This window comes from Cetorhinus maximus, chromosome 8 (assembly GCF_964194155.1).
Source record: "Cetorhinus maximus chromosome 8, sCetMax3.hap1.1, whole genome shotgun sequence".
Classification (NCBI taxonomy): domain Eukaryota; kingdom Metazoa; phylum Chordata; class Chondrichthyes; order Lamniformes; family Cetorhinidae; genus Cetorhinus; species Cetorhinus maximus.
The window spans coordinates 75896003-75912411 of record NC_135886.1 but is presented as its reverse complement, the minus strand read 5'-3'; the positions used below and the strand labels follow the sequence as shown (position 1 = coordinate 75912411).

General features: G+C 45.1%; 1 long non-coding RNA gene across 1 annotated transcript in view; it reads left to right on the top strand.

The window, feature by feature from the left end:
* LOC144683301 (uncharacterized) overlaps positions 1–10562 on the top strand; it is a 48011-nt gene extending 37449 nt beyond the window's left edge. Inside the window, exons 2-3 of the long non-coding RNA XR_013577229.1 lie at positions 8269–8446; positions 9025–10562. This is a non-coding gene — a long non-coding RNA (uncharacterized LOC144683301). The remainder of the gene's footprint in view (positions 1–8268; positions 8447–9024) is intronic.
* Positions 10563–16409: the final 5847 nt, after the last annotated feature.

The following is a 16409-nucleotide window of genomic DNA, read 5'->3' as shown; positions in this document are numbered from 1 at the left end:
CGGCACAGACTGCGAGTTTGCGACCACTTTACTGGACCCCGCAGCAGCTGGACTGCACACATTGTACAATCTCCTTGTCGACGCTGGCCGTGTAGCAGTCACTGCTGGAAGTGCTCACAGCCCCTTGCAATCTCAGCATCCCAGCTTGGACCAGTATCCCCCTTGTCGCAAGTTGACAGGGCAGCCATGCAGCGCACTCATCTGTAGCCGTCCTAGGGGTGGCCAGCACTCTCCGGGAAGCAATAAGGGGCAGTCACACAGGACCAGGAAAGGTGCTAAGTACACTCATGCTAACCACATCTCTCTTTCTCTCTCTCTCTCTCTTTCATGCTGCAGGAAGACAATGACAGGATCATGGATCCTGCTAACGTAGCTGGATACCTGATGGCCTACAGAGAATAAAGAAGACTGAGGAGAGAGCGACTGAGGCTCCTGGCATGCAAAGGCGGGAGCGGCAGCTTCATGAAGAAGGGGCAGCAGGGGCTCCTGCACACGTTGCCCAGGAGTGACAGTGAGCCATAGTTGATCAGCACCTAGCGATGCCCTGGTTCCATAGATGCCACCTGTCATACCTGCAGATGACCAAGAACTAGTGTTGCCAAAGAATGCACATGCCTAGAGACCTGGTCCCTCATATCTGCCACTTACTGCAGGACTTGGCGCCAAGGGGACATGGAGGGCATCCACTGCCAGTGGCTGTGAAAGCAACTGTGTCACTCAATTTCTATGCTAGTGGCTCCTTTCAGGGCTCCACAGGTGATCTCTGTGGGATCTCACAATCCGCCACCCACAAATGGATCCATGAGGTCACAGATGCCATCTTCTCAGCGACCCACAACTTTGTGCAAGGGCAATTGGATTCGCCAAGATCTCGGGATTCCTACAGGTGTAGGATGCGATTGACTGTACCCATATGGCGCTCAGGTCTCTGTCACTACACATGATGGGCTACATTAACTGCAAGGGCTTCCACTCACTGAACATGCATCCTGAGTTGCTCACAGGTCCCTGCGGTCTTCCAGGGTCCACGGAGGCTGCAGGTTTGGCTCCTCAGGGACAAGGGCTACCTGCAGAGGCCATGGCTGATGACACCTGTGCGGCGGCCTCAGACTGCAGCAGAGCGACGCTATAATGAGGCTCATGCAGCAGCTCACAACTTGGTGGAGCAGACCATCAGGAAACTGAAGATGCGGTTCCGGTGCCTGGACTGGTCTGGTGGAGCCTGGCAATACAGTCTGCAGAGGGTATCATGCATCGCTGTCATCTGCTGCACCCTTTACAACCTGGCGCTGCAACAGGGAGAGTAGCTGGCTAAGGAGGAGATGGAGGGTCTGCATGTCTCCTCCGATGAGGAGGACACTGACGGGAATGAGGGTGAGGAGGCCCTCGGTGGTGACAACGACGGGGATGAGGCTCTTGCACTTGCGAGACGAGGCAGGCACACTTGGGAGGCCCTCATAGCTGCTAGATTTGTGGAGGATGATGACGACACGCAGTGAGGTGACCCCAAAAAATCCTCACATCATAGTTGTGAACATTTGACTCCAGTCTGGCTTATGGCAGTGCCAAAAGCCTCTGTGAGAATGCTCCTGTTATAGAGATGCAATGGAGGCCCTAATAGTCGCTCAATCACAGGAGGATGATGATGACATGCAGTGAGTACACTCCACAGATCTTCACAATACCTCTGAGGATGTCTGACTCCTGTCTGGCTGAGGGCAGTTCGCTTGCGTTCCATAATCAGGGCCATCTCATAGAGACACAACCATGAAACTTTAGACGCAACCAGTGCTGTGTCCACCTTCAGCAGCTGAACCCTTCAGGAGCTGGTGCACAGCATCATTGGTCACAGATGCTGGTGTGATGGGGGCCAACCTTAAATATCCTGAGAGCACACAGAGAGTATGAGAGAACTCTGTGGCACCTGGCCATTACGTTCTGGCAGCAATGACCAGCACTGTCGAGGTGCAGGTATCAGTAATGTGTCCAGGGAGTGTGAGGCTGGACCATCACTGTGGTCTGAAGGCTGCACAAAGCACAGGGAAGAGGCCCTGGACTGAGACACCTGCCTTTTATCTTGTGTGGAAAGGTTTCACATCTGATTGACAAGAACACTGCTCATCAGAACAAGGAGCCACAGCAGGGAGACATTCTTAGGAGTTTATTGACAACAGTGAACAGTATGTACAAGTGACCAACACCCATGCCCAGCCTGTGCAACTACTTTTCTTTAACTGCCCTAAACACGCTGCTGCATCTTGGTGCTCCCTGGACATTCACAGCAGAGGTGGACGCAGCCTGCTGACTGCTACGCCCTGTCTGTGATGACTTTGGGGGGCATCCTCTGCAGGGCCAAGATCGGGAGGGCCCCGGCCTCCTTTCGGGATCATGCTGTGTGGCAGTGGCACCCTCCTCGGCCTGTGAAGCTGGGGCTGCGGAGATCACAGGAAGAGGGGATTTGGTTGAGTTAGTCACTCCCAGAGTAACCTGGGTGAATGACCTGGGGTGTGCAAATGCTGATCCTCCTCCCTATGGGTGCCCGAGGGCCCCAGGCTGACCCCGTAAGTAGCTGGAGTGAGATCAAGTTACTGGACATCCCTCTCGCGTACACACTGTTGGAGGCCAACTATGGTATCAGTGATGGAGTTAAGCCCGTGCAGCAATGCAGGAGTGATGTCCTGGACCGAGGTCTCCATGGCAGCCGCCATCCTGCCAGTGTTGACCTCGGTGCGTTGCAATGCCATGCTATCACCTCAGCCTGAAGACGGACGGACTCCTCCATTGTACCTTGCAATCTGAGGAGTGCAGCGGACATCCCTTCCTGATATTCCCTAGCTTGCCTTTGCAGCTCCAGCAACTGTGACATGACCAAGTCCAGAGGCTCGTCATCTGACTCGGGCTCAACAGGTTCCTGGCCTCCAGCAGCCCTCCGAATGTCAGGGACCCGGGAAGTCCCCGCCACCACCTGCTTGGATCAGACTGCGCACTGTACTCACCAGTATGTGATTCCGTGTCTATTCTAGAGCTAGGTCTCACCAAGGTGTGTGTCTCTGCGCTGGTGGAGGGTGTGGGTGAGCGCTGTGAGGTAACTTCAAGTAGGATGCCTTCTGATTCCCCTTCAGAGGTTTCTTCAGGGCTTGATTGGAGGCCCTGGGTCATGGACTCTGTCAGCTGTTTGGCAGATGTGCCTGCGAAAGCAAGGGGAGAGGACACATCACTCACAGCATGGTTGTCTGATGGATGTTGCACTGCTGGATCCTCACTTGATAGAGCAGTGCTGACCTCACCCTCAGCACAGGACTGGTCCAGATCATGGCCGGCCAGCTGGTTGGCTGTTTTCAAAGTCCATGAGGACCTTGATTTCGGACATTCCACCACTCGTCTACAACCTTTCTCTCTTGTTGTGAGCCAGCTTGTCCTGCATGGATAGAGATGGAGAAAGTGTAAGCAGGATGCCTGCCAGGCCAGATGATAGATGTGCCTGGCCTGTGCAGGTGGTGAGTAGTCCCATGGATGGTCTGAGGACAATGAAGGTATCTGTGAGAGAGTAAATGGTGATGTCCCTTGAACTGGCAGTGAGTGAGGGCCCTGTGGATGTGTGATGGGTTTGTGAGTGTGAGAGTTGAGAGTGATGAGAAGAGTGACTTAGCCTGGTGGAACGGAGGAGATCATTCATCCTCTTTCGGCACTGTGTGGCTGTCCTCTTCTGAATGGCGTTGGCACTGACCACCACCTCCCAAGCTAGATTGGTCACGTTGCTGCCCATCCTGTGGCCAGAGAGTAGTACAGGTCATCCCGGCAGGCCTCCAGCTGTCGCTCCAGGAGACTGCGGTCTTTTTTCCTTTGCTGGCCATGTCTTCCAGACAGTGGTGGTGAGCTGGTAGTGATGAGCGTTGTGCTGGCGGCTGCCTTTTAAACATGGCAGCTGGTGTGATGCAACTATGGGGTGATGGCGGGAGGGCGAATGAGAGTCTGCCCGCCATGGCAATGGCATGTTTCCCGGGAATGCATAAATAATGAGGTGGGCTTGGGACAACACAGCGTGAAAACCCACCATTGCAACCAGCGGGTAAAACATCATTTTATCCGCCCGCTCCTGCACTTAGTGCAAATCTGGGAAAATTCCGTCCCTAGTTTCTTTTGACGAGTCAAAGCCTCTAGACCAGCTGTCTCCAATTCAATTAAATCTCCCGCACACACACACACACAAACACAGAAACTATCCAAACCCCACTATTGACATACTTTTTCAATAAATCACAATAATATTAAAAGAATTATTATATTTTTGTGACAGTAATATATTGCAATATTTAATCATCTTGTTAAATTACCCTCTCTGTTGCAATTTTTATTGGGGAGGTATAAATAAAGTTAGTTCAATAATGGCAGCCTGCTGTGGATCCACATGGTGAGATTTTCTCAGTGCAATATACAACAATACTCACCCATGGAATTCCACATCTGGGGGCATTCCTTTTATTTCTTGTTGGAACATGTATAGTTTGAACCCTAATCACCTCCTGTTTGAGAGTTTTTTACAATGTGCTCCCTCTTTTATTTGTTGTTTTCCTTTTCAGTGTTAATTAGTTAATTTTCTCATTAATGATTAAAATTTGCTTTATTCAGACAAGAACTTTGATTGTTTCGTCACCCTTTCAGTTTTTATAGTGAAGCTAATTATTTAATAGAACAAAGAACAAAGAAAAGTACAGCACAGGAATAGGCCCTTCGGCCCTCAAGCCTGCGCCGATCATATTGCCCGTCAACTAAAACATTTTGCACTTCTGGGGTCCGTTTCCCTCTATTCCCATCCTATTCATGTATTTGTCAAGCTGCATCTTAAACAACACTATCGTACCTGCTTCCACCACCTCTTCTGGCAGCGAATTCCAGACACTCACTACCCTCTGCGTAAAAAACTTGCCCCGCACATCTCCTCTATAGTTTTCTCCCCTCACCTTGAATCTATGTCCCCTAGTAATTGACTCTTCCACCCTGGGAAAAAGCTTCTGACTATCCACTCTGTCTATGCCACTCATAATTTTGTAAACTTCTATCAAGTCGCCCCTCAATCTCTGTTGCTCTAGTGAGAACAATCTGAGTTTCTCCAACCTCTCCTCATAGCTAATAACCTCCAGACCAGGCAGCATCCTGGTAAACCTCCTCTGAACCCTCTCCAATGCCTCCGTATCCTTCCTGTAACGTGGCGACCAGAATTGCACACAATACTCCAAGTGTGGCCTAACCAAGGTTCTATACAGCTGCAGCATGACTTCCCAGCTTTTATACTCAATACCCCTGCCAATGATGGTAACAAATTTCCTAGTGTTTGCCCACCTTTACATTATCTAACTCTTTCATTTCCTGCAACAAGATCAATCAATACCTCCTTCCTGTTGGACTAATAACATAAGCCCTTTGAAGAAACATTCCCCCTCTTTACATTGCTCTTAGCATTTGCTTGAGTCATTGAGATGCCTCTCAAATTTATCTACTTTTCTTTTCCTCTATTGCAGCTCCACTGTTAAGTGCTCTATAATATGCTCACACCATGCAGGCCTAGATTTTCGTGGAGTCATAGAAAGTCCACAGCTTCTCCAAAATGGTGCTGGGAACTGGAGGTCCTGCCTTATCTCTCACAGATCCTATTTTTGCCAGTAGGGCGATGGGGGCAGGATATGACTCACACATGGGGGAAACCCGAGCCCAGCAGGGACACCTGAACTCATTGCTGAGTTCAAACAGACCCATTTTCACTGGAGCCTTATCCCACAACGTGTAACAATTTATAGAGCAGATAAAAATGCTCATTAAAAGAGGATAAGGTCCATAGAACTTTCAAGTTGTCAATTTATTTAAATGGCCAGCCCTTTAAATTTTGAAAAATACCGGCTTGCCTGTGTCTGTGAGTTTAAAAAAAAATCTGTGCTTGCATTTTCAATAATTTTTTGTTGACAGAACCCCAGGTGCTATCATTATAGCTTTATTACTACTTGACTACTTTCACAACCTGTTATTACCACAGATGATGGGGGGAGGGGGTGGTGTTGTAAATTCACAGTTTAACTGACAGCTCAACAAGGTTATTAAAGGATTAGCTGTCCTCAATCTGGCATTATGAATTGAAATATTTGTATTTTTTATAGGGGAATAAGTATTTGAAGGGAATTTAATGAATGAGGGTGTTTTTTTATACAGTTAAGCCTGTCATAAATATTTAGAACTTCATTTCATCTCAGCATGGCTCCTGAGGTCTGTCCATGGTGGATACTGGGTGAGTTGCATGGAGGGTAGAAGGGCAAAGAGTGGTGGTTGGGGTGCATAGATTGACATGAGTTGGCACTTAGTTGTCTCACACACTATAAGGGGTTGTGGGGATGAGTGGGGGGGAATCATGAGTTGGCACTATGTAGCATAGGGGTTATAAGAGGCCATGGGGACAAATGGAGGGGCATTGGTGATATTGATTGCTGGAGTTCAAATTTACGTCATATCCATTTAAATAGCCAGTGTAGAGTGGTTCCTCATTGAAGAGGAAGTGGATAAAGCTTTTATATAGTTACATAAGCCTTGTAAATAAACAGTAGAACAGAATGTTCCCAAGTTATGCATTATTTTTAGCTCCTGAAGCAACAGAAACTGAGGATAAGTAGGACACAAATTGTGCTGGGTGAAGGACAGATTTTGTAACTTAGAAACCATTACGTTATAAGTCTCTGAAATAATTACAACATTCATCCATTAACCAGATGTTCTAAATGTTTATGCTTTCTGTGGTTATAGGCAAATGCAGGAAACACACAGAGGAATAAAGCCCCCAGCTTCCCCTCGATTTTGGGGATTGTCATTAAAATTGTTGGTGGATGCTGAGTCCATCCACCTGCATATCCTAATTAAATTTTAATGATGGAAATTTGGCATTAATAAATTTTCTGTAATTAATGCCTTAGCAACACCAGGTACCAAGACTGGCATTGTATCTCTGGCTGAGGAGAGGTGGGGAAAGGGTTAAGTTTATGGCCCACAGACTGAGTCCAGTCAATCGTAGAGTGACCAATTATACTTTGCAAGCACAAGTTAAAATTTCAGAACATTTTACAAGGTTTTCTTTAGCTGCCCCAGAACTTTCTTCCCATTTACTTCAATGGAAAGAAAAATTGAGTGAAGTGTATAACAATAAGCTACTGCCAGTTTTCATCCTCACTGTGCTTCATATAATCATCCCCACAGGAACAGAATCATCTTCACCCCTACAATAGGTATGAATATTTATTGGCTATCTACAGTGCAAGACTCGTTAAGCTCCCCTCACTTTGAGCGATGTAGCCTGTGGCTTTTGAAACGCTTGAGAATTCATTTTTAAAAAAGAACACAATTAATTTTAATTAAATCCCAAATCCTTTCCATGAAGAAAAGAAAATGATTTAAAATCCCAAAATATGAGAGGTATGGAGAGAGATTTCAGCAGATCAAATGTAAACTAATTTCAGCTAAAAGCAAGTGCGCATTTTTGACATTCAAACGCTTTAGTGCTAAGTTTTGTCTTTGTGCAGCATGTTTTGCTTTTTTAAATTGAATCACTGAATGGGAATCGCTGATCTTCCCTTCATAATACATGTGTTCTAAACGCACTAGGGTACGATACTCAACTATAGAGACCCATGTCCCGGGTTTAATTGCCTGCTCTGTGCCATGTTAGCTGATACCAGCTGGGGCAGCAGTTAATTTTAGAAAACCTAGGTGAAGGAGGAGAAAATATTCAGCCAGGCTTCCTGCTTCTGATTACCATCAACAATCTTCACTGGCACATGTGCACAGATCGGATGTGGACAGGACAGGACTTGGCCGTAATGCCCTCCACAATCAAAGGGCTTGCCAACACTCACAGTCTAGGAGAAAAAGCTGAAACCTAGATCAAATATTTTCAACCTGGTTTATTTGGAACTTCTGGATGTCCTTAGGCAAGCAAAACATTTTTTGCTAAAGTATTTACAACTTTACTTGGATTGTACTGAGTAAGAAGGCTATGAAGGAGCATATGAAACAACACTTTGTTTTGACTGGAAATAAAGTTGGCAGGATTCATAACTGAAAATTTATAGAGGGAAGAATGTACAATTTTTTTTCTGCTAATATGTTGATCACTGAAGGGATCTTGATCCAGTAAATTAAATGAGAGAGTTAGGTCATGTTAACTCTGTTTCTCCCTCCACAGATGCTGTCAGACTTGCTGAACTTTTTCAGCATTTTCTGTTTTTATTTCAGATTTCCAGCATCCGCAGTATTTTGCTTTTATCTCCCAGTCCGCTAGCCTCCTAAGCTGCAGGCCCTCTGATTGGAACTCCCGTCTCAAGAACCCACCCGCCATCCTTAATAAGATAACGAATGCAGAGACCGTATAGGAGACCATCTCCCAGGAGGGCACCCTGATGACAGGCGACAGGTCAGTGAATATTTCTTAAAATGCCAGACCCCACCAACTGCACGACTAGCCTCACAAACTGCTCAATTCACTACACCCCATCACTCAACTACCAACAAGCTGTATCCACAAGGGCTCATACCTAACATTCACATGTTTCATTTCATATTTGTGCATTTAACACTACTGCAAACCTTACACCCACATCTCACAGTTTGAACACACTGCCAGTGATTCAACCGTGACAAGCACATCACCCAAACAGAATGCAGCATGCTCACTGACATACTTTCCTCTCCTGGAGGACAAGGTGACTCACAACCGGAGGCAGTGGGAAATAACTGAAGGAGGCAGGTGCAACTGCATGTCCTAACCCAATGGGGGAACACAGTGCTGGCTATGGCAGAGCCCGTGACCAGCAGCAGGGCTGAATCAGTTGAACAGTATGGTACCCTCATACCTAACCTCCTTTTCAGATCCCATCTCCCTCTTATCCCACAATCTCTTCTAGTACAATCTTGGGATGATGTGAGGATGTATCTCTTGTTTCAACCCTTCTCCCCTCAGCACAACCTTACCCTGTGCCTTTCTCCTTTCAGATACCAGAGAAGTCCAACCTAGCCAGCAATGGCGGGATGGGAAGAAGGCAGTGAAAATGAAGACACACATAGGAACAGCAATTTTGTCCCTTGAGCATATTCTGTCATTCACTGAGATTATGGCTGATCTGTGACCTAAATCCATGCACCCACCTTTCACACACATCCCTTTATATCTTTGACAAATCTCAGATTTAAAATTAACAGTTGACCTAGTATCAATTGCCTTTTGCACAAGAGAGTTCCAAACATCTACCACCCTTTGTGTATGAAAGTGTTTCCAAATTTCACTCCTGAAAAGTTGGGCTCTAACTTAACTTGATTTAACACTCATGTCCACCAGCTCAGGTACTGACACTGCATGTATCTCAGAGGATAGATGAGCACATGGTAAGATATCAGGCATGATTGGGCTGCAGCCAGAGAAGGGGGGGCAAGGATAGCACAGATGCCAGTGCACTGGAGGTTGATGTCTACAGAGGGAATCCAGTGAGGACTTCAATAGGGCAGGCTCCCCTGCAATCTGGGCCACCCAGCATCAGCCGGATCCCCACGCCCTCGTGATGGGTGCACCCCAATGATCCCTCTCATTCCCCCCAATACACCTACCTGCTCTGCGATACTTAAGCCCTGCGAAGCAGCCTTCCTATCAACCAGACTGCCATTGGAACCCCGCTTAAAGGTGCCCCACAGTTAACTTCTGCAGGATTTTACAACAGCCACCCCTTCCCCGCACAGAACTTGTCTCCGGGTTAAAATCCAGGCCAATGATTCTACACGTCTATGGGAGTCATTTTCAACCCGTGCAGACAAACTGCTCTATCCCTTTCCCAGATTTCAACCAGGTGATGATGCTGAAAATTACACCCATTGCCCTTTTTGCATGTGTACATGAGTGTGTATCTGTTGGGAAATACCAAAATCAGGTTTAGCTATGATGCCTTTCTTGGTCAAAACACTTGCAGGCTTATCTTGGCTGACACACGGGAAAGGTCCACTTGGGTGATAGATCAGAGAGCTTTAAAGTCAAACTTGAAAATGTACCTTTGCAACAACTTTTGCAATAGAGAATGAAAGTTCTTGTTTTTCATGTTGCTATATAATTTCACTTTGCCGAATATATTAAGGTGTAACTTGGTAGACACAAAAAATATTGACATCAAGAAAAAAGGATGTGTGATCTCATTTTGTCAACTAACGAGCAAAATAACTGGGGGTTCTCCATAAGTTGTGTGGGATGATTTTGTGCTCTGTCTTGTTCAACAGACTCAAATTAATGAGTGGATTTTTATTGCCTGAAAAAGGAAGTATCTTAAAATTCCTTAAAACCTCCCATTTTGGGAGTTTCACATTTAGAGTATGTATAACTTGGCAGCACTGCTTCTGTTTCCTTTAGTAGGAAGTGGTGTTCTCTGTTATTTTTCTCTTCTGCAGCAGAAAATTCCAAAGAGTATTGGACATTGCTTTCCAAATTTCTGCTCACTTACATTTTGGCCTCACTAAATTCTGAACCAAAATTCTTGCTTTCAGAAGCAAATTAATAAACATGAAATAAAACTGTCCCAAGGGATAATTTGGTGGGCAAGAAAATGGTAAAATATAGCGTTGCCTTACTTTTCCATGTGCAAATTTTTGAGTCTCAATTAGGACTCAGACTGTTTGTGATACCTGCTGTTATGACCAGGTGAGGAAGGGTGCAATGGATCCTCCTTTTGTCCCTACTCCTCGGTTGATTGTAACAAGGTATTTAAAAAATACGTAGGGATGAATGTGCAAATTCAGTGTATGTACTTAACTGTCTATGTGCTGATTGCAAATAACTCAGTCCAATAGGCTTACTTGAGTTTAAAACAAGTAAGGGATTAATTTTTATTGTGCTAAAACCCACCCAGGTAAAGATATTAAAAATATTAAAACAGAAAACACATGCCCCAACTGTCACAAGCATGCACGCACACACAAGTGCGCCCACACACATAAAAATACAAGTTACGAAATAGAGGAGGTTAACTTTTGACCAAATTAAGATTCAATGAGTTCACTGATTGTAAGTCCTTTGTACTGTTCCTGAGGCAGTTCTTAAAGGAGTAGTCCTTTTTTCTCTCTCTTGGAAATGCTGCTTTGGTATTTGAAGTCTTCTTTAGAATTGTTGCCTGCTGTCCACAGTATGATACAAGCAAGCAGGGTTCAAGTTAGTTGAGAGACAGAGGAGAGGCAGACTGCCTTCAGCTGCTGGTGTCATCTGCTTTCAGATGTTACTTTTTCCAGACTGCTCCGAAGCAAGCACGGTTTTGTAATAAAAGACATTTCAAAATGGTGATCTTCATCACATGACCTTTCTTCATAATGATTACGTACTGCACTGAAGGTAATTGATTAGCTCATGCCTGGATAGACCTTAGCTATTGTTTTAGGTGATTAGTTTTTAATGTCAAAGCCATCACTTCTGATTGACTCATTCTCCCATGTAAGTAGCTAGGAAGAGCATATCAACACTTCCAAAGTGTAACCATTGTCTCTGTGGACTCTGTCTCCAGCCTGATGGAATGGGATGTGGTTATTGTAGTGATGCAGATGGTGGCAGCTATTTTAAGTTTTGGTCCATCTTTAAAATAATCCTTGACATCAGCAGGTGTAGAATTCCACAGGAGAGCTGCTTGGGCATGAACTAATTCTAATCCACATTGGAAACTTCCAGAAACTTGCCCAACTCGCAGCTGCATACATGTCAGGTGACCTCTGTCAGCCATCTTAAGTCAGTGTCTTTATTTTAACAGTTGAAACTGCCTTTTTTTAAAAGAAATTCCATACGTGAGTCCAGCAGATGAAATTGAAATTGAATATTTGACATCAACACAACTCTGTAACACTACAATGCAATCTAAAAACCCTCTTGCAGTCCCTTTCATTTGTGATCCTTGGGATATTTGTTGTTTCATGTTTCTTGTTGATGTAATGTACTTTATTGCTTTGATAGAAACAAAAAGTAGCTGTTTTAAGGATACACATAGTGGGAGCAAATCTTAGCACACTTTTATTACATTTGTTTAATTTCACCTATGTACAAAATCATGAATGAATTATGATGTAAGAGCTTATGAGGGTATTTTGAGGGACCAGGCATTGCTATTCCAATAACTAAGGGGAGGATTTTCCCCCAGGCAGGCAGGCACGGACGATGGGCCCGGGAGCAGCCACCCAATGGTCCACTGCCTGCGATCGGGTGCCGACCATAATTTCATGCTGGCTGGCAAATTAACACCACCCTCACCCTGAAAGGTGCCATGAAATGGAAATTGCAGATGGAGTTACTGTGGAGCTTTTCTTTTCCTCCGCAGCCTTCTCCTTCCCCCACTATGTTTCTGCGGTTTTAAATAGTCAAGGATTGCCACCTGTTCACCTATTGCAGCCTCATGAGGAAGAGCAAGAACAGCAACAGACCCCTGAGGATGAAGTGCTGTTCCTTGAGCTAACACACACAGCCACCTTAGTGTAGAGTTGGGATTTACACATGGAGAGTTATCGGGCACAACTGGGCTGCAGTCAGGGCAGGGCCATAGGTCATCTCATGTGTGAATTCCCCATAATAGCAGACTACAGGAAAGCACTGAAGATGATGTACACCAAGGTGGTTAGTGCACTGGCAGACCTGCAGGCAGCCTCCTGCCTCTGTTTGGAACACGGAACAAGGCAAAGTGTAGAGCTTGGAAGGCACCCTGTCCACTATGGAATTGGTGGGCACTTCTATGGCAGCATTGCATCTTCTGGCTGCCGTCTCAGCTTCCACTGCAGCACTGCTGGAGAGCTCCCAACATATCAATGCTGCAATGGAAGCTAAGACAGAAGTCATGAGATTCCAGGCTGCTGGCATCCAAGCACAGACAGCTAAATGCAGATCCCAGTGCTCAACAGGACATGCAGGCTCTCATAGCAGTCCATCAATTCTGTGCTCCAGCAAATTGCTAGGATTGCTGAGGCACTGTCCCAGGGAAATGGCAGAGACGCCATGGATCACAAACCTGCTGTCCATTCTCAGGATGACAGCATTCCTGTTCCTAACACTTAATCCACCAGTGTCCTTGCTGTTGCCTCTCAACCAGCCAGCTTAGACTACTACCACCCACTCACCAAGGCTCCTTAGACAGCACCTTCCACACCCATGACAGCTGCCATCTAGAAGGACAAGGGCAGTAGACACATGGGAGTACCACCACCTGGAAGTTCCCCTCCAAGCCACTGACCATCCTGTGTGTACCATCTACAAGATGCACTACATCAACTCACCAAGGCTCCTTCGACAGCACCTTCCAAACCCGTGACATCCATCACCTAGAAGGACAAGGGCAGCAGATGCATGGGAACAGCATGCAGCTGCAAGTACCCCTCCAAGCCAACCACCATCCTGACATGGAACTATATCACCCTTCCTTCACCGTCGCTGGGTCAAAATCCTGGAACACCCTCCCTAACAGCACTGTGGGTGTACCTACACCACATGGACTGTAACGGTTCAAGAAGGCAGCTCACCACCACCTTCTCAAGAGCAATTAGGGATGGGCAATAAATGCTGGCTTAGCCAGTGACACCCACATCCCTTCAATTAATAAAAAAAATGTTGAGGCAGGGATGCAGTCCAAAGCTGAGCCCTCAAGGCCCAGAGCTGCTTGAGGACATCTTGCAAGGCCATCGGCGGTCTTCCCCAGTTAAAGTCAGCAGCCTTCCGCTAGCAGTCAATGGGTAGTATACATAGAGAAACTAGAACAGACAAAGACATCCACAAGACAGGCACTAAGGGTAATTATTCTGGGTTTTTTTCTGCTGAATAAAGTAATTGAGTGAAGGTATTTGATATTGATCTTTATTGCTTGATGTTGGCCAATGCAAGTCTGATATGGATGCACTGTTAAGGAATGCTGAGTTCATGTTGAGGTGTAGAAGTTCCTTTCAACTGAAGTGAAGCCTCATAATACGATACCATTGGCAGCATTGAGTTTGACATGGTGGATATGGTCTCCTCCCTTGTCCTCTTCCTCCCGAGTGTGACCGCCAGATCCCACAAGGTAGTGCCTAGGCCCTTATAATTGCAAGGTTATGGAAGAAGCAGAACACCACCAAAAATATGGATACCATAATGGGTGTGTACTGTCAAGATCATCGTGCGATCTGAGCAGCAAAATCTCTGCTTTAGGAGACCGATGGTTTGCTCTACAGTGTCATGGTTTTGAAAGCCTTCTGACCTTGCAGGTTGGGATCGCAGAAAGGGGTTATCAGCCACATGTGGTAGGGTTAACCATTGGCACTGAGCAGCCATCCTGTATTGCATCTTGGAGATTGGAAAGTGGTAGGTATTGCAGAGTGACATGAGATGAAAACATTGTGGGTGCTGACAGGATAGTGGCCATTTACTGAGATGAACTTCTTGGTGTGGTCGCACACCACCTGCACATTCAGAGAGCTGTAGTTTTGTGGTTGCTGCATCAATCCCCCTTATCTACTCTATCAAAGCCTGTTAACATTTTACCTTGATCAGATCATCCTTCAATCTTCTAAACCCAAGTGAATATAAACCATGGTTATGCAACTTGTCTTTATAATTTGACTCTCTAAGCCCTGGTAATATTCTGGTGAATCTGCTCTGCACCCACTCCAAGGCCAATATATCCTCCCTGAGTTACAGTGACCAGAGCTGAATGCAGTATTCCAGGTGGAGTACCACCCACGGCCAAAGAGGAAAATCTACAGCAGAAATTTAAAATCAACCAGTCCAAGGAGGATGTCTTTTCTCCACACCTAGTGAAAGTTTTACCTGGAGTAAAAAGCACAGGCAATTGGATACTATTTTAGGTTAGCACATTGTATATAAAACAATATCCCTCTTGGAACATTTGACATATATGTAAAATTTTTATCAGCCATCTAACCATCTTGATTTCTTTACAACTCATTCCAATAATACTCAGTTTATTCCTCAGTGTTCTTTACATAAACTTCTAAAGTATTTTTTATTGGTCTATTTCCTTTAAGATTTAGAATGAAGAAAGAATTTAACTTAAGCATAATGAATGCATTGTGACCTTACTGAAAAAACTGTTAGCAGCATTAAGTTACCAAAATGTTTAACTGTGAAATTGGGATTAAATTGTTGATGCTATAATTCCAGTCCATCTCCAGAGCAACTGATCAAATAAAACATTTCAGTTCTCTTGTTCGGTTTCAGTAACACCCTCAACTCTGAAGTTCTTGAGAAGAAACAGTAAGATTCAGCAAGACCCAGTAGGAAGCAGGACTTCTGCATGTGTTGCTAAAATATGGACTCCTTTACTCTCCTTCCAGACTACCTCTGCTAATCTATGCTCATGGTAATCTTAAGTGGACAATATACACAATATAATTTTTAATATACCACATTCCTCCCCTTCTTAGTAAATGAGAGGCGTACTGGGTTTCAATACAAAGGCACACATAAATCTCTGGAATTCCCCATTGCCTCTTGGCCAACGGAGTGCTTTTGATGAGTGAAGCCCAGGTAGTTCACAAATTTACTGAACTCATCTCTGTTGAATGGGGGCCCATTGTCACTTCTCACCATTTGAGGGACTCCAAACAAAGCGAAAATCTGGTCAAGCTTTCATTGAAGTAGACATAACTCTTTCTATAACTGGGAATCTGCTGTAGTCATCAATGACAACAAGCAGGTGTTCACCAGTGGACAAATCTGCAAAATCAATGTTAACTTCTCTCCATGTTCCTGCAGGTAATTCAGACATCTTTAGAAAGTCACGAATAATTGACATTGTGGCTGCTTGACATGGCAAAATACTGATAGATTTTGTGCTCTACCATGCAGTCAATTACTGGCAACCGTACCTTTTCCCTAAGGAGGAGTTTGATTTTGACAATTTCCTGTTGATGTTCATGTGCTATATCAACAACACATTCCCTCAATGAGTCTGGAATGAATACAGTTCCTGCGTGACACAAGATTAGATGTAGTTGAATAGTGATCTCATTTCAAACATTATGAAGACCTTGTGTGTGAGCAATTTTTTGTAGATGCTCTCTCAGTCACATCTTTCCAGTTTTGTGATTCCATAGTCATTACGCATAACTGGCTTTGTTTTATTGCCACTTTGATGTCAGATAGTTTTAGCGACTTTGGCTTATGCAGTTAAGAGGTTGTGTGGCAACCTTTTCTTCATATCTAGTAGGACTGTCAGCCCAGATATTGCGAAAGGTAGTCCACTGGGTTGAGTTTGCCTGGCTGATACTCAACATGGAACTCGTACTCTTGTAGTTTGAATATCAAACACTATTCAAGTAAATGGTTTGTTATGTGGAATGTTGAACAAGCTTACTAGTTGTCTATGATTGTTCATTACTTCAAA